This window comes from Euprymna scolopes, chromosome 46, assembly GCF_053919585.1.
Source record: "Euprymna scolopes isolate OS-2025 chromosome 46, ASM5391958v1, whole genome shotgun sequence".
In the NCBI taxonomy this organism is placed as follows: Eukaryota; Metazoa; Mollusca; class Cephalopoda; order Sepiida; family Sepiolidae; genus Euprymna; species Euprymna scolopes.
In genome coordinates, this window is record NC_136527.1 from 34,673,147 (window position 1) to 34,692,108 (window position 18,962).

Below are 18,962 nucleotides of genomic sequence, written 5' to 3' on the forward strand. Positions count from 1 at the left end.
ATAAAGTAAAAAAAACTTAAGACGTGATCTCGACATAAAATTGTTCTTTCATTTCAAAAATTTACATGAAAATAAAAAGGAATATTTAAAGCAAATTATCAACATCATAGAAGGATCATATTATTTTGTCTCGTTAGAGAAGAGCAACACACATTACAAAAATATGGCTTTTCGATGCTTCTTATTTTACTTTGTAGGTACATAGTCGTATGCAAGTCAATTTGAAAGAGTGGAAGTTTTGACAAAAGAACGTTGTGGTTTGGAATTGGAAGTATTCGCAACAGTGTCGAATGTTTTTGCATATGACACAACAGGTGTTTCTTTTTATGCAAAGAACCACAGTATGTGGTGTGTCTTTTATAATTTAATTATTTTCCAGGCATTCATTTATCTCATACAATTCAATTGAGCAATCATTTTAAGATTCTAAACGTCTCTTTTTGTGGACTTTTAGAAAATTTCTCTTGCACTTGGTTCACCAGGTATATTTGCCAGGTATATTTAACATTTTTTTGTATAATTTCAGTTGCTCCTATAATTACTGCAATAGAGATTTTCCAAAGATTCCGTTTTCTCCTCTGTATTGTACATAAGACCCTAGCATTTCGTTATTTTTCTTCCTCTCATTCTGTTTAACCCCATATTATTGAGGACATCGTCTTCTATGGCTGCTCCTTTCTCCTTTTTCTGAAAGAGAAGTTCTCGTGTATTTTGAAACAATTATATGATTTCCGTAGTAAACATGTTTTCTTATTCTGTCGTATTTGTAAGACAGTCTTGTGCAAAATGCTTGGCCAGTTTCGTGATAGAGGGTATTCTGCTGGCTCTTGTTTCCTGATGCTGGTATACAATTTTGAGGTATGGAATTTGGAAAATCATCAGAATTGTTTCGCATATGTGCTAACATATTTGTACGACGATCTTCTGCAAAATAGTTGACTATGTGATAGAGGTTGTAGCATATGATGCAATAAATCTGACTTCTGTCCAAAGGAACGACAACATAATCACGTACTTCACAATGTGGTTTATCTCTTTTGTTTTGATTTTTTATCACTTTGTTTTCGTTGGGAATGGGGCATTCAACCGGATGCAAAACATTATCCTATTAGTTTTGTCACTCAAACCGAGAGATATGTTTAAGATTCTAACCGTCCCTGTAATTCTTATGTATTTCTATTGCACTTGGTTCACTAGGTATATTCGCCAAATAGTTTATGAAATTCTTTGCTTCTATAATGACTGGTATGATGGATATCTTCTTAAGATTCCAGTTTCTCTTCATGCTGTACATAACTCCTTGGTATTTTGTTTTATTTTCGTTCTCTGCTCTCTTCAGGCCAGCATCATTAGGGACGCTTACTTCAACTAGGATTGCCACTTTCTCCCTCTTTTTCCATATCACTATGTCAGGCTTAATAGTCCCATATTCTAGGTATGTTACTGTAGGAATTTCAAAGTTATAGTGGATGGTGAATGACTAATTTCCAACTGATCTTTCTGGTACAGGTTCCAAAAATTTTCTACTACATTGGATATTCAAAGTTTTACATATTTTCCAGTGGAGATATTTATACTGTCCATTGTGCCGCACTCTATAATAGTCTCCATAGTATAATTGTCTCCCATATGTGTTTTCATATGGTGCAACAAATTCGATTCCTTGCAAAAGAACCACATATTTCGTAAGAAGGAAGTTTGTCTCATGTATGTATTGTCATATGATTCAACAAAGTGTATTTGTGCCCAAAAGAAGAACCACATACTTTGCATGAATGTGGTTTATCTCCCGTATGTGTCGTCATATGATACAACAAATATGACTTCCGCGCAAAAGAAAAACCACATACTTCACAAGAATGAGGTTTGTCTCCCGTGTGTGTTTTCATATGAGTCTTCAAAGTTGACTTCTGTGCAAAAGAAGAACCACATACTTCACAAGAATGGTGTTTGTCTCCTGTGTGTTTTGTCATATGACGCAACAAATGTGACTTCCGTGCAAAAGACGAACCACATACTTCACAAGAATGAGGTTTGTCTCCTGTGTGTGTTGTCATATGCCTCATTAAAGTTGACTTCTGTGCAAAAGATGAACCACATACTTCACATGAATGTGGTTTGTCTCCCGTATGTGTTTTCATATGCTGCAACAAATTTGACTTCCATGCAAAAGAAGAACCACATACTTCACAAGAATATGGTTTTTCTCCCGTATGTGTTTTCATATGACTCAACAATTGTGACTTCTGTGCAAAAGGAGAACCACATACTTCACAGAAATGTTGTTTTCCTACCATGATTTCTTATGTCTGATTCCAGAAAAAATATATGCAATGGAGTGAGTGTTATAAATTTTCACTTTAGAAAATTTATATGAAGAAATTTATTTGACACCATTTTAAATCACCAAAAAAATGTTATTATTATCCATTCACAGATTTCTTTTCATTGTTGAAAATTCTGTAAATATAAAATAAATTGTAAACGATACATTTCATGTGGAAAAATTAAATTTATTCTGTTGCCTTTTATTTAAAATATTTATATTTATCATTCATGACTTTAAAATAAGATTAGTATAGTTTCAATATGCAATATGTTAACAAAATTTAGTTGTTTGTATTTTCAAATATTTAATTAAAAATCTACATTTTCGAGATGAGGATTTATTATTCATATTTTTTTTATTCTTCAGAATATTGTTCTCACCTTTGATGTTATTTACACAACATTTCTATGTTACCTCTGATCTAATTCGCAACAAATACAACAGAACACAATGAAGTAGTAAATATTTAGTAGCATAACCCTTCTGCAATTTGGCAGTTTGCAATCTTTTGACCATTCCTTGAATTAGTCTGCAACAATACTCTAGCGAAAGAGCATCATACTTAATTTTATTTCTGTCGAAATTTCTTCCAGATATAAAAATTTATCATTTCGTATCTGTTGCTTGATGTAATGCCATATATTTTTGATAGGATTGATGTGCCAATATAAACACAGAATAACATTCTATTCAAGAAACCTCTTGACATTGCCGATTGTGTTAATGGGAACATTATGCTACATGAAGGTGGGATTATAATCCACTTTCCAGCTAAAATAGGGTAGAAAATTCTCAGTCAACATATCATTGTAATTTTGGACGTTTCTATTTTTTAAAAAAATAATTGTTATAATTCTTTTTCTATCATTTGCAAATGATTCAAATTTTAGTATGTTATGGATGATAAAGACTACCAATTGTGAAATTTTCAGCTTTTCATAGTTGTTAATTCCAAAACATAATAGGTTTTAAAATATTGTCCCTTAGTTTGGTATGCTACTGTACATATATAATCTATTTTTATAATTTATGGTTCCCATATCGTGTTGAATACAATACTAGGTATGATTTGTAGTTGGTCATTTTTAAGGGTGTGAAAACAGAATATTCTTTTATTGTTTTGTCTCTCGAGTGTGTATCCATTGATATCTCATACGCTTTTATATAGAGTGATGTATTTTGGGTTGATTAACTGTATTTAACTATGTCGGGTATATACTCGAGAGTCATAACAATGAAAAGAATGTCCTGTTGTCATAGCCTTAATCATCACCAGATTATGCCCTCTTTCTTTAAGCCATCTTATTCGCAAGTGTTCTCCATCATTGATTATTATTTAATCCACTGAGGTTTCCCTTTTCTATAAATATATTCATTTAGTCATGATTTTTACATAAGTTGATTGACACATTAACATGGAATTTTTTTTAGTCATGCTGTTTGCATAAGTTGATTGACACATTTACATGAAATCTGTTTTAGTCATGATTTTTACATAATGGGATTGACACATAAACATGGAATATATTTTAGTCATGATTTTTACATAAGTTGATAGACACATTTACATAAAATTTGTTTTGGTCATGATTTTTACAGAAGTTGGTTAACACATTTACATGAAATTTGTTTTAGTTTTATCATGATTTTTACATAAAATGATTGACACATTTACATGAAATCTGTTTTAGTCATGATTTTTACATAAGTTGATTGACACATTAACATGGATTTTATTTTAGTCACACTGTTTACATAAGTTTATTGACACATTTACATGAAATCTGTTTTAGTCATGATTTTTACATAAGTTGATAGACACATTTACATGAAATTATTTTTGGTCATGATTTTTACATAAGTTGGTTAACACATTTACATGAAATTTGTTTTAGTTTTGTCATGATTTTTATATAAGTTGATTGACACATTTATATGAAATTTGTTTTAGTTTTGTCATGATTTTTATATAAGTTGATTGACACATTTACATGAAATTTGTTTTAGTTTAGTCATGATTTTTACATAAAGTGATTGACACATATACATGAAATCTGTTTTAGTCATGATTTTTACATAAGTTGATTGACAGATTAACATGGAACTTTTTTTAGTCATGCTGTTTACATAAGTTGATTGACACATTTACATGAAATCTGTTTTAGTCATGATTTTTATTTAAGTTGATTGACAGATTAACATGGAACTTTTTTTAGTCATGCTGTTTACATAAGTTGACTGACAGATTTACATGAAATCTGTTTCAGTCATGATTTTTACATAAGTTCATTGACACATTTACATGAAATCTGTTTTAGTAATGATTTTTACATAAGTTGATTGACACATTTACATGAAATCTGTTTCAGTCATGATTTTTACATAAGTTGATTGACACATTAACATGGAATTTTTTTTAGTCATGCTGTTTGCATAAGTTGATTGACACATTTACATGAAATTTGTTTTGGTCATGATTTTTACATAAGTTGACTGACACATTTACATGAAATCTGTTTTAGTCATGATTTTTACATCAGTTAGTTGACAAATTTACATGAAATCAGTTTTAGTCATGATTTTTACATAAGTTGATTGACACATTTACATGAAATCTGTTTCAGTCATGATTTTTACATAAGTTGATTGACACATTTACATGAAATCTGTTTTAGTCATGATTTTTACATAAGTTGATTGACAAATTTATAAGAAATCTGTTTTAGTCATGATTTTTACATAAGTTGATTGACAAATTTATATGAAATCTGTTTTAGTCATGATTTTTACATAAGTTGATGTACACATTTACATGAAATCTGTTTTAGTCATGATTTTTACATAAGTGGATTGACAAATTTATAAGAAATCTGTTTTAGTAATGATTTTTACATAAGTTGATAGACACATTTACATGAAATTTGTTTTAGTCATGATTTTTACATAAGTTGGTTTACACATTTTCATGAAATTTGTTATAGTTTTGTCATGATTTTTATATAAGTTGATTGACACATTTACATGAAATTTGGTTTAGTCATTATTTTTACATAAGTTGGTTGACATATTTACATAAAATCTGTTTTAGACATGATTTTTACATAAAGTGATTGACACATTTACATGAAATTTGTTTTAGTTTAGTCATGCTTTCTACATAAGTGGATTGACATATTTACATAAATTTTTTTATTTTAGTCATAATTTTTACATAAGTTGGTTAACACATTTACGAAAATCTGTTTTCGTCATGACTTTTACATAAGTCAGTTGACACATTTAAATGAAATCTATTTAAGTCAGAATTTAACACCAGTCCGTTAACACATTTAAATGGAATCTGTTTTAGTCATGATTTTTACATAAGTTAATTGACACATTTACATGAAATCTGTTTTAGTCATGATTTTTACATAAGAGTATTGACACATTTACATGAAATCTGTTTTAGTCATGATTTTTACATAAGTTGATTGACACATTAAAATGAAATCTATGTTAGTCATGCTTTTTACATAAGTTAATTGACACATTTGCATGAAATTTGTTTTAGTCATGATTTTTACATAAGTTAATTGACACATTTACATGAAATTTGTTTTAGTCATAATTTTTACATAAGTTGATTGACACATTTATATGAAATTTGTTTTAGTCATGATTTTTACATAAGTTGATTGTGACATTTACATGAAATTTTTTTTAAATTTAGACATGATTTTTACATAAGGTGGTTAACACATTTACTGGAATCTGTTTTAGTCATGATTTTTCCATAAGTCGGTTGACACATTTTAATTAAATGACATTTGTTTTAGTTTAGTCATGATTTTTCCATAAGTTGATGTACACATTTAAATTAAATCTATTTTAGTCATGATTTTTACATAAGTTGGTTGACACATTTATATTAAATCTATTTTAGTCATGATTTTTACATAAGTTGATTGACACATTTACATGAAATCTGTTTTAGTCATGATTTTTACATAAATTGATTGACACATTTACATGGAATCTGTTTCAGTCATGATTTTCACATAAGTTGATTGACACATTTATATGAAATTTGTTTTAGTCATGATTTTTACATAAGTTGATTGACACATTTACATGAAATTTGTTTTAGTCATGATTTTTACATAAGTAGATTGACACATTTATATGAAATTTGTTTTAGTCATGATTTTTACATAAGTTGATTGACAAATTTATATGAAATTTGTTTTAGTCATGATTTTTACATAAGTTGATTGACACATTTACATTAAATTTGTTTTAGTCATGATTTTTACATAAGTTGATTGACACATTTACATGAAATCTGCTTTAGTCATGATTTTTACATAAGTTGATTGACACATTAACATGAAATTTGTTTTAGTCATGATTTTTACATAAGTTGATTGACACATTTATATGAAATCTGTTTTAGTCATGATTTTTACATAAGTTGATTTACATATTTATAGGAAATCTGTTTTAGTCATGATTTTTACATAAGTTGATTGACACATTTACATGAATTTTGTTTTAGTCATGATTTTTACATAAGTTGATTGACACATTTATATGAAATTTGTTTTAGTCATGATTTTTACATAAGTTGATTGACACATTTATATGAAATTTGTTTTAGTCATGATTTTTACATAAGTTGATTGACACATTAACATGAAATTTGTTTTAGTCATGATTTTTACATAAGTTGATTGACACATTTACATTAAATTTGTTTTAGTCATGATTTTTACATACGTTGATTGACACATTTATATGAAATTTGTTTCAGTCATGATTTTTACATAAGTTGATTGACACATTAACATGAAATTTGTTTTAGTCATGATTTTTACATGAGTTGATTGACACATTTATATGAAATTTGTTTTAGTCATTATTTTTACATAAGTTGATTTACATATTTATAGGAAATCTGTTTTAGTCATGATTTTTACATAAGTTGATTGACACATTTACATCAAGTTTGTTTTAGTCATGATTTTTACATAAGTTGATTGACACATTTACATTAAATTTGTTTTAGTCATGATTTTTACATACGTTGATTGACACATTTATATGAAATTTGTTTTAGTCATGATTTTTACATAAGTTGATTGACACATTTATATGAAATTTTTTGTAGTCATGATTTTTACATAAGTTGATTGACACATTTATATGAAATTTGTTTTAGTCATGATTTTTACATAAGTTGATTGACACATTTATATGAAATTTGTTTTAGTCATGATTTTTACATAAGTTGATTTACATATTTACAGGAAATCTGTTTCAGTCATGATTTTTACATAAGTTGATTGACACATTTACATGAAGTTTGTTTTAGTCATGATGTTTACATAAGTTGGTTGACACATTATCCTAACTTCATATATATTGCATATTCTTAATTTTTATGACAAGCCCTTTATGTATGCTAGAGAAACTGTTATCCGTATAACATAATGGCAGTATTCAGAAGTAATTCGACTATCCAGTACATTTGTGTCTTGCTTTCTGTGAGTATTTTCTAAAACTTTTCTCCTCATTTTATATGTATTGTACTTAGTACATATTGCTTTTGCTCTATGTTGTATGAAACTAATTTGTGTCTTGCTTTCTGATTGAGTATTTTCTTAAACTTTCCCCCTCATTTTATATGTATTGTAATTAGTACATATTACTTTTGCTCTATGTTGTAGGAAACTAATTTGTCCCGCTTTCTGGTTGAGTATTTTCTGAAACGAAGTACATCAGTTGTTGGATGAAACGCTAGCCAGATTAAGGAACCATTCCAGTTGTTAACAGAAAATGGACCTTGAATAAAGTGATGAGGAAAGCATTAGAAGAACTCAACATACATCACGTGACATCATTTTATCATCCGTAAAGTAAAGAAGAAAGATTTCATGGGACGATGCATGGCATTTTAGCAAAAAAAAAAAATAGTCGGAAACAATGAACAGTCATGGGAAATATACCTTAACCAAATGTTGGTGGCTGTCATATTTCATTTGAGCGAAACGACAAAATTCTCACTATAACACTTACTCTACTACAGAAACGATAACCTTACATTATATAAGACGTATCGATCATTTTCCTTGGTAAGCAATAACATTTAGAAAGCGAGAAAAAATTGATAGAAGACGCGATTAAGAAAACAAAGTCTGTAAATTTAAACATTAGAGATCTGGTTTATTATAAGAACCACCAGAGGCAAGGAAAACTAGGAAAGCATATTTTGTTGATATAGATAATACTAGATGTTTGTTGGAAAGCATATTATCTTGTTATAAATAAAACTACATGTTGGAAAGCATATTATGTTGTTATAGATAAAACTAGATATCGGAAAGCATATTACGTTGTTATAGATAAAACAGGCGCCTTGTCATAAAGAATTAAAGCACCATTGATAAAGGTTCATGTGGAACATTTGTGGGCAACAACGATCAAGGAATGGGAAATTACAGCACATAAATAAAGACTGCATTGGCCGCTTTAAACGAGTCCAGTGATTCGGATAGCTATTTAGCCACAGAACAAGCTGATATGCCAATATGGAGGAGGCAACATCAATGGAAAAGGCCAGATGAGGAGTCTGACGTGCTATTGATGGAGAGGGTAGTGACAAAGGCACATGTGGGACATTTTTGGGCAGTATCGATCAAGCAATGGGAAATTCCCAGCATGGAAAGACTTAAGAAAGACCACATTGCATGCTCTGAGTTGCATAGCAATTCAGCCATTGATATCCCAATATGGAAGAGTCGACATCAATGGGAAAGGACAAACAGTTAATGGATAGGAGAGTCATGACATCGAAACATGTAAATAGTTTGTACATGAGTTATCTCCTATTTGCATCACTTTTGGACGTCAAAGGCGGTAATATCTCTGTTCAGAAAGTCCTTAATTTTCTCTTTTTTCTCGTTTTATTCATTTATGGACAGAGGAGATCTTTCAGCTATGCAAGCATGAAGTTGGCTGTGGAAAGAGGGAGGGAAGAGAAGGAAGTTTTGTTAGTTTCTCATATGATTTGAGGGAATTTTTTTTTTTGGGGGGGGGGGGGTAAACAAGAAACTATTTTGATGATTTTGCAGTTGAAATCTTTTGCATATGTAAGGCAACGATCAGTTTTTTATGCTACTCTGAGAAATTATGTCCTCCTTTTAGTAACCGATGAAATTAAGATGCCCTATAATCCAAATAAAACCAACAAGCACCTCTCCTCCTTGTGACAATCACTAGGAGTTTATCCTCATTGACCTCAAAATGAGGAACGGAATTAAAAGTTTACTTGCTTACATCCTCCCAGATGATTATCATAGGTAACATTTGAAACGCATACAAATTTCATATACACACGGCTAGGGATCTAAAAGATAGATACACAAGTTCTTTTCCTCATAGTCGAAAGAAAAATAAAAGTTCATACAAATAACAAGAGGGGGATAACAGTTCCTTACTTAACTTCCATGGACACAAGCCTTCCTTCAGTCATAACCAGAAGAAAAATAAAAGTCCATAACAATAGCAAAGAGAGAGTAACAGCAGTAGTAATAAATAACAATAAGAATTAACAATAAAACATACAATCCAACACCAAGCAAAATTAATAATTTATCACACTTATTGAAAAACTAAAATAATCTGTTTTTTTCTAAAACAACTTTTAAAATCCCTGGATTAAACAACTTTCAAGAAGGGTCTTTGCATATCTAATTTAGCTATCCAAAAACACATGTTCTTGTAATATAACGTACATATTGCATAATAAATAACACTCAAGATGAGAACAGTAGTCTTAATAATCTAAATAATACAAAGAATAATTCCTCATCTAAAAAATTCAGAACCGTAATATTGTAATTTGTTTAAGAATCATGATTTTTTTCTAATTCATTAATTTGTAAGGTTTGTTGATTTGGTCAATGTCTAGAATCTTTTCAAACACTAAAAAATCATTTACAAATGATGACTTTTATAAGTTTTTGATGCTAAAAACAAATACATGCTTCAAAAAATGGTACTGAGAAATAGTTTTCATAATATGAAAAATTTACTTTTCCAAAAAGTCAGAAATCACATTTAAATATAAATTCAATGTAAAAATAAGCACCCGCTTTATGACCAGCTAGGAAGGAGTCATTTTTTGCCTGTTTTTTGGGCGAAAAGTATTTTTTTTTCTTTTCTGATTTCCTCTTTCAATAAAGACACAAGGATATTTAAGAACAAAAATAAACTATAATCTGTATACAGATACGTGTCATTCCTTATTTTGTCAGTGGTGACCATTTTTGTGTGTTCAAGTGCACACATATATTTGACACAAATAAGTAGTATTCCAAATATTAAGCAATGTAATTCCTTATGTTATTGGTGGTGGCCAATTCTGTATGTGCAAATGCATGCTTAATTGGCGACCACTGATAACAAATAATTAGTTTTTTATATCCAGATACCTACTTGTTTGCAGCAAATATAAATGCGATATTCGTTTTCAGCATACCCGAAAAACTATTGAAGTTTTAATGTTACAGATGATTGTTAAGGTGGAAAATAAATTACAATTTACCAAAACGGCTATCAGGCAGGCCAACAAAACAAATAAAAGAATTATCAGAAAGTGGGTGCTTATTTTGCATTAAATTTATATAGAAAACTGACCCTGATGAAAAAGTAATTTCATCATATCATGAAAACAAAATCTCTGTGCCACTTTTTATATTCGTTTTTAAAATACCCGAAAAACTATAGAATAATTTGCTGAAAAAAAAATAAAAAACAAGACATTTTTTTTTACTTTAAACTCCTGAAACAGTTACAAACCATTTAAAATTTATAAATTAAATAAAAAAAATGAAATAAAAAAATAATTTTTTAAACAATAAAGAAGTTATTTTTATGCTTAAGTCAATATTGAAAACAAAAAAAATCAATTGACAGCGAAAAATTCTCAACAATAAATCTCCATTTTCATCAGGATTATTCACTGAGTAAATGTAGTTATCTCCCTTAGATTTTTTACATATTCTGCAAATGCACAAAAATCAATACTAAATTCATGTAGTAATACTTACGTTTTTGTTTTATAATCTGATTTCGATTAACTTTATCTGCTTTTATAAAGGAAACGATTTTTCAAATGTGATTGACTTTACAAGCTCAACTTAACATTCAAGATGACGAATGGAAGAGAAAGTTCGCAGAAAACAAAATTGAAGAGGTAAAATAAAAAAATAAATCATTTGGAAATAGAGCCGATCTATTTGGTGAATATCACGGATAAAATTAGTATTATTTTATTTAACATTTTAATATTTACATGAGAGAGAACAGATTACAAGTTTCATCTTTATTAATTCTCTAATTCGTTGCATGGATTTAATGGAAGCAACTGATAGAAAACCGGCTTATCATATATTTTTTATATAGATTTCCAATTATTTTTTTTTTATTGTGTTTGAACGATTAAAGCATCTCTATATTGAAAAAAAATTGCATGTGAAAAAAAACTAAATTTAACAAGATCACAGATTAATAGAAAGTTTGTTAGAATTAGCTTACCAAAGAGTAGGGGGGGGAAGACGGTTTACGTCTTGCAACGAAATGTCGACGCAGTCTTTCCTTGTAAAAGTAACAAATGGGTAACAATGGTCGAAGTGTCATTTGTCTAACAGACAGCAACAACAACAACGATTGAGATTGTCGGACTGACTTCCTCATCTTGGTTGTTATTGTCACAACGTTTCGGCCGTTTTGCCCTCCGGCCTTCATCAGGTGAACGGTTTGTTAGGAGTCTCGAACCCAACCCTTTATTATTATTACGGGGGTACCGTGTTCGGACTCCAGCTAGGCTTTGGGACATAGTTGCTGATTCTCTGTTTTTCAATGTTACTTTTTCACTGCCTTCGTTCAGGATTGAACTCAGCACCTTTGGGTAACTGTAACTAGGACAATTCTTAGTTGGTTTTTGTTAATGTTAAACCTATGTTGTTATTCAAGGTTTTCTCTCTCTATCAGAGGTGTCCAAATTGCATTCAGCTCTATGCTTGGTTTGCTCAGTAGGTTGTTATGTCTGAGCATGTGAGCTGTTTCTTTAAGTTTTCTCACTTTCCAGTGGGTCTCTCTGTTTATTATTTTTACTTCATCCCATAGGGGGCGATGATTCCCCCTCTCCATCCAGACATGGTTGGCTATACCCGATTTTTCTGAACGAAGGCAGTGAAAAAGTAACATTGAAAAACAGAGAATCAGCAACTATGTCCCAAAGCCTAGTTGGAGTCCAAACACGGTATCCCCGTAATAATAATAAAGGGTTGGGTTCGAGACTCCTAACAAACCGTTCACCTGACGAAGGCCGGAGGGCAAAACGGCCGAAACGTTGTGACAATAACAACCAAGATGAGGAAGTCAGTCCGACAATCTCAATCAATGAAAACAACTCATCTCAAAAAATACAGACAATTACTAACAACAACAACAACCACCGGAGAGCGGCACATCTTCACATAAAAGAAAAATATAGAAATAACTCCAGAAAATAACGACACTTGACAAACAACTCGAAATCATTGTATTAAGATGAAAAAACATTTATTTATGTGTTAGGAATATTAATTCAAATCGTTCAAACATAAATGTTTTCTTGTAAAGAGTGTTCATTATGCAGACTTAGCTAAATGAGGATCTCGTGAGAATAGCATGAAGTTTAAGATTACTGATTTTTATGAACAGAATGTCACACGTGGCTTGAAATGAATGTGAATATTTCCTGAGAGAAAAACGGTCATTAAACCATGTAAGAAAATTTTTTTGTTTTAATATTTATCATTAAAACCACATTAAATATTTTTGATATTATTTTTTGTGAAAATATTAAATAAATACTACTTATCGTAATGTTCCTGAAATATTAAAAGTATTTTGGTACTAGTGCACTTATTGATCCGTGCTAACATCATAACGTTATTATTTAAAAAGCCATTCTTAACATGGGTCATAATATAGGCTATTAGTCGCCTAGAGTTATGCCCCTTGGCCCGTGACGTATGAATCTCGTCCGCCATTGTTTCTCAGTGCAACGTTTACTACTAGACAATAAAGAACGCATTTTACATCACCTTCGAGTCTGTTTATCAATGCTTCCAAAGTATGTATTATCACAACATGGTGTCTGAAGTGGAATCCTCTAAAGAATCAAAGGAATAGTAACAATATTACCCTAAAAAAAAAAAAAAAAAAAAAAAAAAACGAACATTTTCGGGATCTAAAAAACATTAATACAAAACACACGTGGTGTCGGTATTTTTCTCGCAATCGACGATGAATACATATTCGCATCTACCACCTCCAACAATCGATTGGAACACTTCAAATTTGGCCAAATCAATGGACCGATTTATCAGGCAAGTTCATTTATATTTCGACGGCCCAATGAAAGACGTAGATTCAGACACAAAGTTAAATTACTTGCTAATATGGTCTGGTATCGAGGGCCAGGAAATAAGTGACACTTTTCCCTTTCGACAGGGAGAAGAAAGGACATTGGATAAATATATCCAATTTTTTAAGGAATATGCGAATCTGCGATCGAACTTTCGTGTAGCTAGACACAACCTACTAAAATGTAAACAAAACGCGGATGAATCGGCACACGCATTTCTAAGTCGGCTGCGTCAGACAGCCAAACAGTGTGAATACGGTCGGACGGTGGAAGAGACCATTGTGTTGGACCTATTCATATTCGGTATTTATTTACAGTCTGCACAAAAGTCCCTAATAAGAGAAGGAAGCGATCTCACGATCGAGAAAGCACTCGGAATCGTCGAGACAGAAGAAGCCACGTGCAAACAAATGGAAGCATTACGTACAACAGCAGTAGAAGACAGCTCTACACTCGCAGTTAGAGCCAGACAGCCCAGTGGACCTACCACATGTGGTAATTGTGGCACAAAACACCATCAATATAAATGCCCAGCTAAAGGCAAATACTGCCTAAAATGCAATAAAAAGGGACACTTTGCTAAAGTTTGCCACTCTAAAATGGGAGACGAGGGGCACACACGCAGACAGTCATTCCAGCCACAGAGGAAATATAATAAGAATAAAATCCACATGGCAGCAGCACATATGGGTAGCAACGACGACAGTTCCACAGAGGAGCTGTACTTTCACACAGTAAAGGAATTACCGTTAGCGACCACAGAAGCTTTCACAAAACTGAAGATAGGCAACAGCAAAGTCCAAATAGAGGTTGACGCGAAAATCGACACAGGTGCAATGAGCAACCTGTTACCTAAACAGGTATTCAAGGAACTGAAAGGAGTACCACTGGAAAAATCAGCTATAAGGCTAATTGCGTTTGGAGGCTCAACGATAGACCAAGAAGGGACCTGTCGTTTAGGGGTCAGATCCCGCGACAAGTTCGTTAAAGCGACCTTTCACGTGGTGAAATCAAGAGACCCTATACTAATAGGACTCCAAACATCAAGAGAATTAGGGCTAGTCACCCTTAACTTGGCTATAAAAACGGACACAACTCATGTGACGGACAAAGCATCCCGGCCTACTCCCCCGCATGACATGAAACCGGTCCCCGTGCAGGAACCATGTACGATGGAAAACCTTGGAGAAAGGAGGAAAATCATCGAGGAATTTCCAGACGTATTCGACTCCATTGGTTGTCTGCCAGGTGAACACACCATCCATTTAAACCCCAAAGTACCACCAGTTGTCCACCCACCACGGCGAGTCCCAATATCCCTAAAAGGAAAGTTGAAATTGGAGTTGGACTCCTTAGAGGCCCAGGGAATAATTTCCCCTGTAAAGGACCCAACGCCCTGGGTAAACTCATTCGTCTGTACCACTAAAAGGAACGGATCGGTCAGGCTATGCCTCGACCCCCGAGACTTAAATAAAGCAGTGCACAGACCACACTATGCGACTCCGACATTCGAAGACATCACTGCGGAACTAGACAACGCTAGATGGTTCATAAAAGTCGATATCAAGTCCGGCTACTGGCATTTGAAACTGGACGAAAAGTCGAGACGTCTCACAACATTCATTACCCCACATGGCAGATACATGTACAACAGGTACCCCATGGGAGTCAAATCTGCCCAAGATGAGTTCCAAAGAGCCATGCAGGAAAACTTCGGAGACCTCGAAAATGTCCTATCCATATGCGACGACATAGTAGTGTACGGATTCGAGGAAGACGGCAGTGACCATGACAAGGCACTGAGGCAGCTAATGTTTAGAGCAAGGGAAAGAAACTGCAGGTTTAATTCAGAGAAATTTGTGGTGAAAACCTCCGAAATCCCTTTCTACGGCCACATAATCTCAAGAGACGGTGTCAAGCCAGATCCCCGGAAAATAGAGGCGATCACACAGATGCAACCCCCCGAGGATGCAAAGCAGCTCACCAGCTTCCTAGGCCTGGTGAACTACTTGAACAAATTCTCTCCATGACTCGCGACACTGACAAAACCCCTACGTGAGTTAACATCGAAGAAGAATGACTTCACATGGTCTTCACAGGAGCAACAGGCATTTGAAGAAATCAAAAAAGAGATCGGAAATCATACGACACTCCGATACTTCGACCCTAAAGAACCAATAGTGCTACAGGTAGATGCGTCTTCAATGGGTATAGGCGCGGCTCTGCTACAAAACGACAGACCAGTAGCATTCGCGAGCAAAGCACTTTCCGGACCAGAAACACGCTACTCAAACATAGAGAGGGAGATGTTGGCTATCGTCTTTGGCCTGGAGAAATTTCACAGTTACGTTTGGGGCCACAAAACGACAATTCATACGGATCACAAGCCATTAGAGTCGATAGCATTGAAAAATCTAGCACAAGCACCCCCAAGACTGGCTAGAATGTTATTGAAGGTCGAGGGATATGATTTTACTGTAAAATATACCCCAGGAAAAACAGTTCCAATTGCAGACTGCTTGTCACGAGTAGCACCCAGACCCAGTGGGCACATTGAAGGGATCGATCTCAACGTCCATAGCATGATCTCATACCTCAACTTTGCGCCGACGAGAGTTGAAGATATAAGAGTGGAAACATCCCAGGATCCACTCCTAAAGCAACTTGTAAGCATGGTATTGACCGGCTGGCCTTCCAACCGGGCTGACTGCCCAGGAATTCTCCTGCCATTCTGGAATTTCAGAGATGAGATTGGGGTCCAGGATGGAATTCTACTCAAGAGCCAGAGAATCATTATCCCAGCCTCGTTGCAAAGAGGCATACTGGAAGAGCTGCATGCTTCACACAAAGGAGTAGAGAGAACGAGGTTACGAGCGCGTTCAGCGGTGTACTGGATAGGGTTAAATAAGGACATAGAAGATATAGTCCGAGAGTGCCACACATGCCAGAAATACCAAGCCAGTATCCCGCCCGAATCAATACTCCAGCACGAAACCCCTACGTACCCCTGGCAGTACGTCAGCACAGACTTGTTCACATTGGCAGGGAAAGAATATCTGCTTGTGGCAGATCAGTACAGCCGAAACCCCTTCGTACGACGCCTTCCGTCCGCCTCATCAATATCCGTTATTAGAAGTATTAAGACGATATTTGAGGAACAAGGAGTGCCGGAAATCTTGTACTCGGACAATGGTCCACAATTTACTAGTAAAGATTTCAAGGATTTCGCCAGGACGTACAGCTTCCAACACAGGACATCGTCCCCACATTACCCCAAGTCTAACGGATTCGCCGAAAGAATGGTGGGAACATGCAAGAAAATTTTGACGAAGGCAGGGGAAACTGGTCAAGACAGCTACTTAGCAATGATGGCTTACAGAGCCACGCCACTGTCATCAGACATTAAGTCCCCGGCAGAGTTACTCAACGGACGAAAAATACGGACACCCCTAGTATCCAAGCAACAACTTGGCGATGAGCAGACTAGGACAGCCATACAGAAACAGAAAGATCATTCTAAGGTCTGCTATGACAGGAAACATAACAGACACCACTCCCACCTACATGCAGGACAGAATGTCTATGTCCAGCAGGAAAAAGCAAAGATATGGGAGCCTGGAAAAATTCAGCGCTCCAGCGTGACACCCAGATCCTACATAGTTGAATCTGAGAACGGTAACACCTATAGAAGGAACAGGCAGTTCCTCAGACCAGCTGGGAGGAGATCAACAACCGCAAATAGATCCGACCAACCTCGCCCCAGCGACTCTCCACCGGATCCCACCCAGAAGGAAGGTCCCCCCCCTAAACAAATCGAACAGCCGACCACCGAACAACACTCCAGCGGCACGCCTCACACCCGAACTGAGAAACTCACCCCCGAATTAAGAAGATCTCAGAGACGAGTGAATGCTCCTCAGAAACTGAACTTATAGGTTACACTATCCTAAAAAAAGAGACAATACCATTACCCCAGAACAATGGAGACAAGCTAAATAATATATTAGAGACTATGTTATCCCTTAATCAGATAAAGGCTAAATATCGCCCTTGGACTATATACATATATATGGAAGGGAAGGGATGTCATAATATAGGCTAAGAGACTATTAGTCGCCTAGAGTTATGCCCCTTGGCCCGTGACGTATGAATCTCGTCCGCCATTGTTTCTCAGTGCAACGTTTACTACTAGACAATAAAGAACGCATTTTACATCACCTTCGAGTCTGTTTATCAATGCTTCCAAAGTATGTATTATCACGACAGGGAGGGTGCTTTGTACCTATTCTATTCTTTAACCTTACAACTGAATTTAAAAAAAAAACATATCATAAAACTTTAATTAAACTTGGAAATACGATTTAAAAAATAGCGCGGATCAATAAGTGCATAAGCACCGTATTTTTAATTGTTAACATGTTTTGTTTTTAATTGAAGATCTCGTGAGAATAGGTTTTAATTGACGGCATTCAACGGAAGTTATTATCTCCCTTAGTTCGATTTGTTTATAATTAACGTATATTGTGAGTAGATACGGTAAAAAAAAAATGAAAGAAATAAAACAAAACAAAAACATTACTGAGAACACAAAGAGAAAAGATAAGAATCGAGAAGTTATAAAAGGCTGAATGGGGAGTCGTATGCGTAAGGAAATGAAATAATGCGTAAATGAACAACCCAACTAGACATGTGGGTAAAAAAATAAACAAAGTTCGTAGTTAAGATGAAATAATATAAAAAATAATAACGTTAAAATATTTTTAAAAAACTGTCTTTAAGAAGAAGATATATAATGTTTCTTACCGAAGATGACTTAAAACGGCAAAGGACAACAGAAGATAAAAGACAGAGACACGTGGGACAAGAAAGGCTGCTGACTACAATACGGAACAAACACCGGTCAACCTGCCGGTGTCGAGTCAGGGGAAACTCTATAAGAAAATGTCCAGCCAAGGGAGGTAACTGTTGAAGGAATAAACTAAGAGGCATAATACATGCAAAATAGACAATTATTAAAAAAAAAAAAAAAAAGACTTTTACAATTCTTGCAATTTATTTATATTTTAAAAAGTGTTTTTTTTTTTTTTTTAAATTGAAAAGACGGTTTAAAAGGTAATTTTGGAACTTAACTCTTAGGTACGGGCAAAATGAATGCCGATGCTAAAATGTATAAAC

The 18,962-nt window shown here is 33.8% G+C and overlaps 1 long non-coding RNA gene across 1 annotated transcript; it reads right to left on the reverse strand.

The window, feature by feature from the left end:
• Positions 1-1,179: 1,179 nt before the first annotated feature.
• LOC145270870 (uncharacterized) lies at positions 1,180-18,672 on the reverse strand. The gene is made up of 2 exons (XR_013865609.1): positions 18,591-18,672; positions 1,180-2,460 (listed from the first exon to the last, which is right to left on the reverse strand). It is a non-coding gene; the product is annotated as an uncharacterized LOC145270870 (long non-coding RNA).
• Positions 18,673-18,962: the final 290 nt, after the last annotated feature.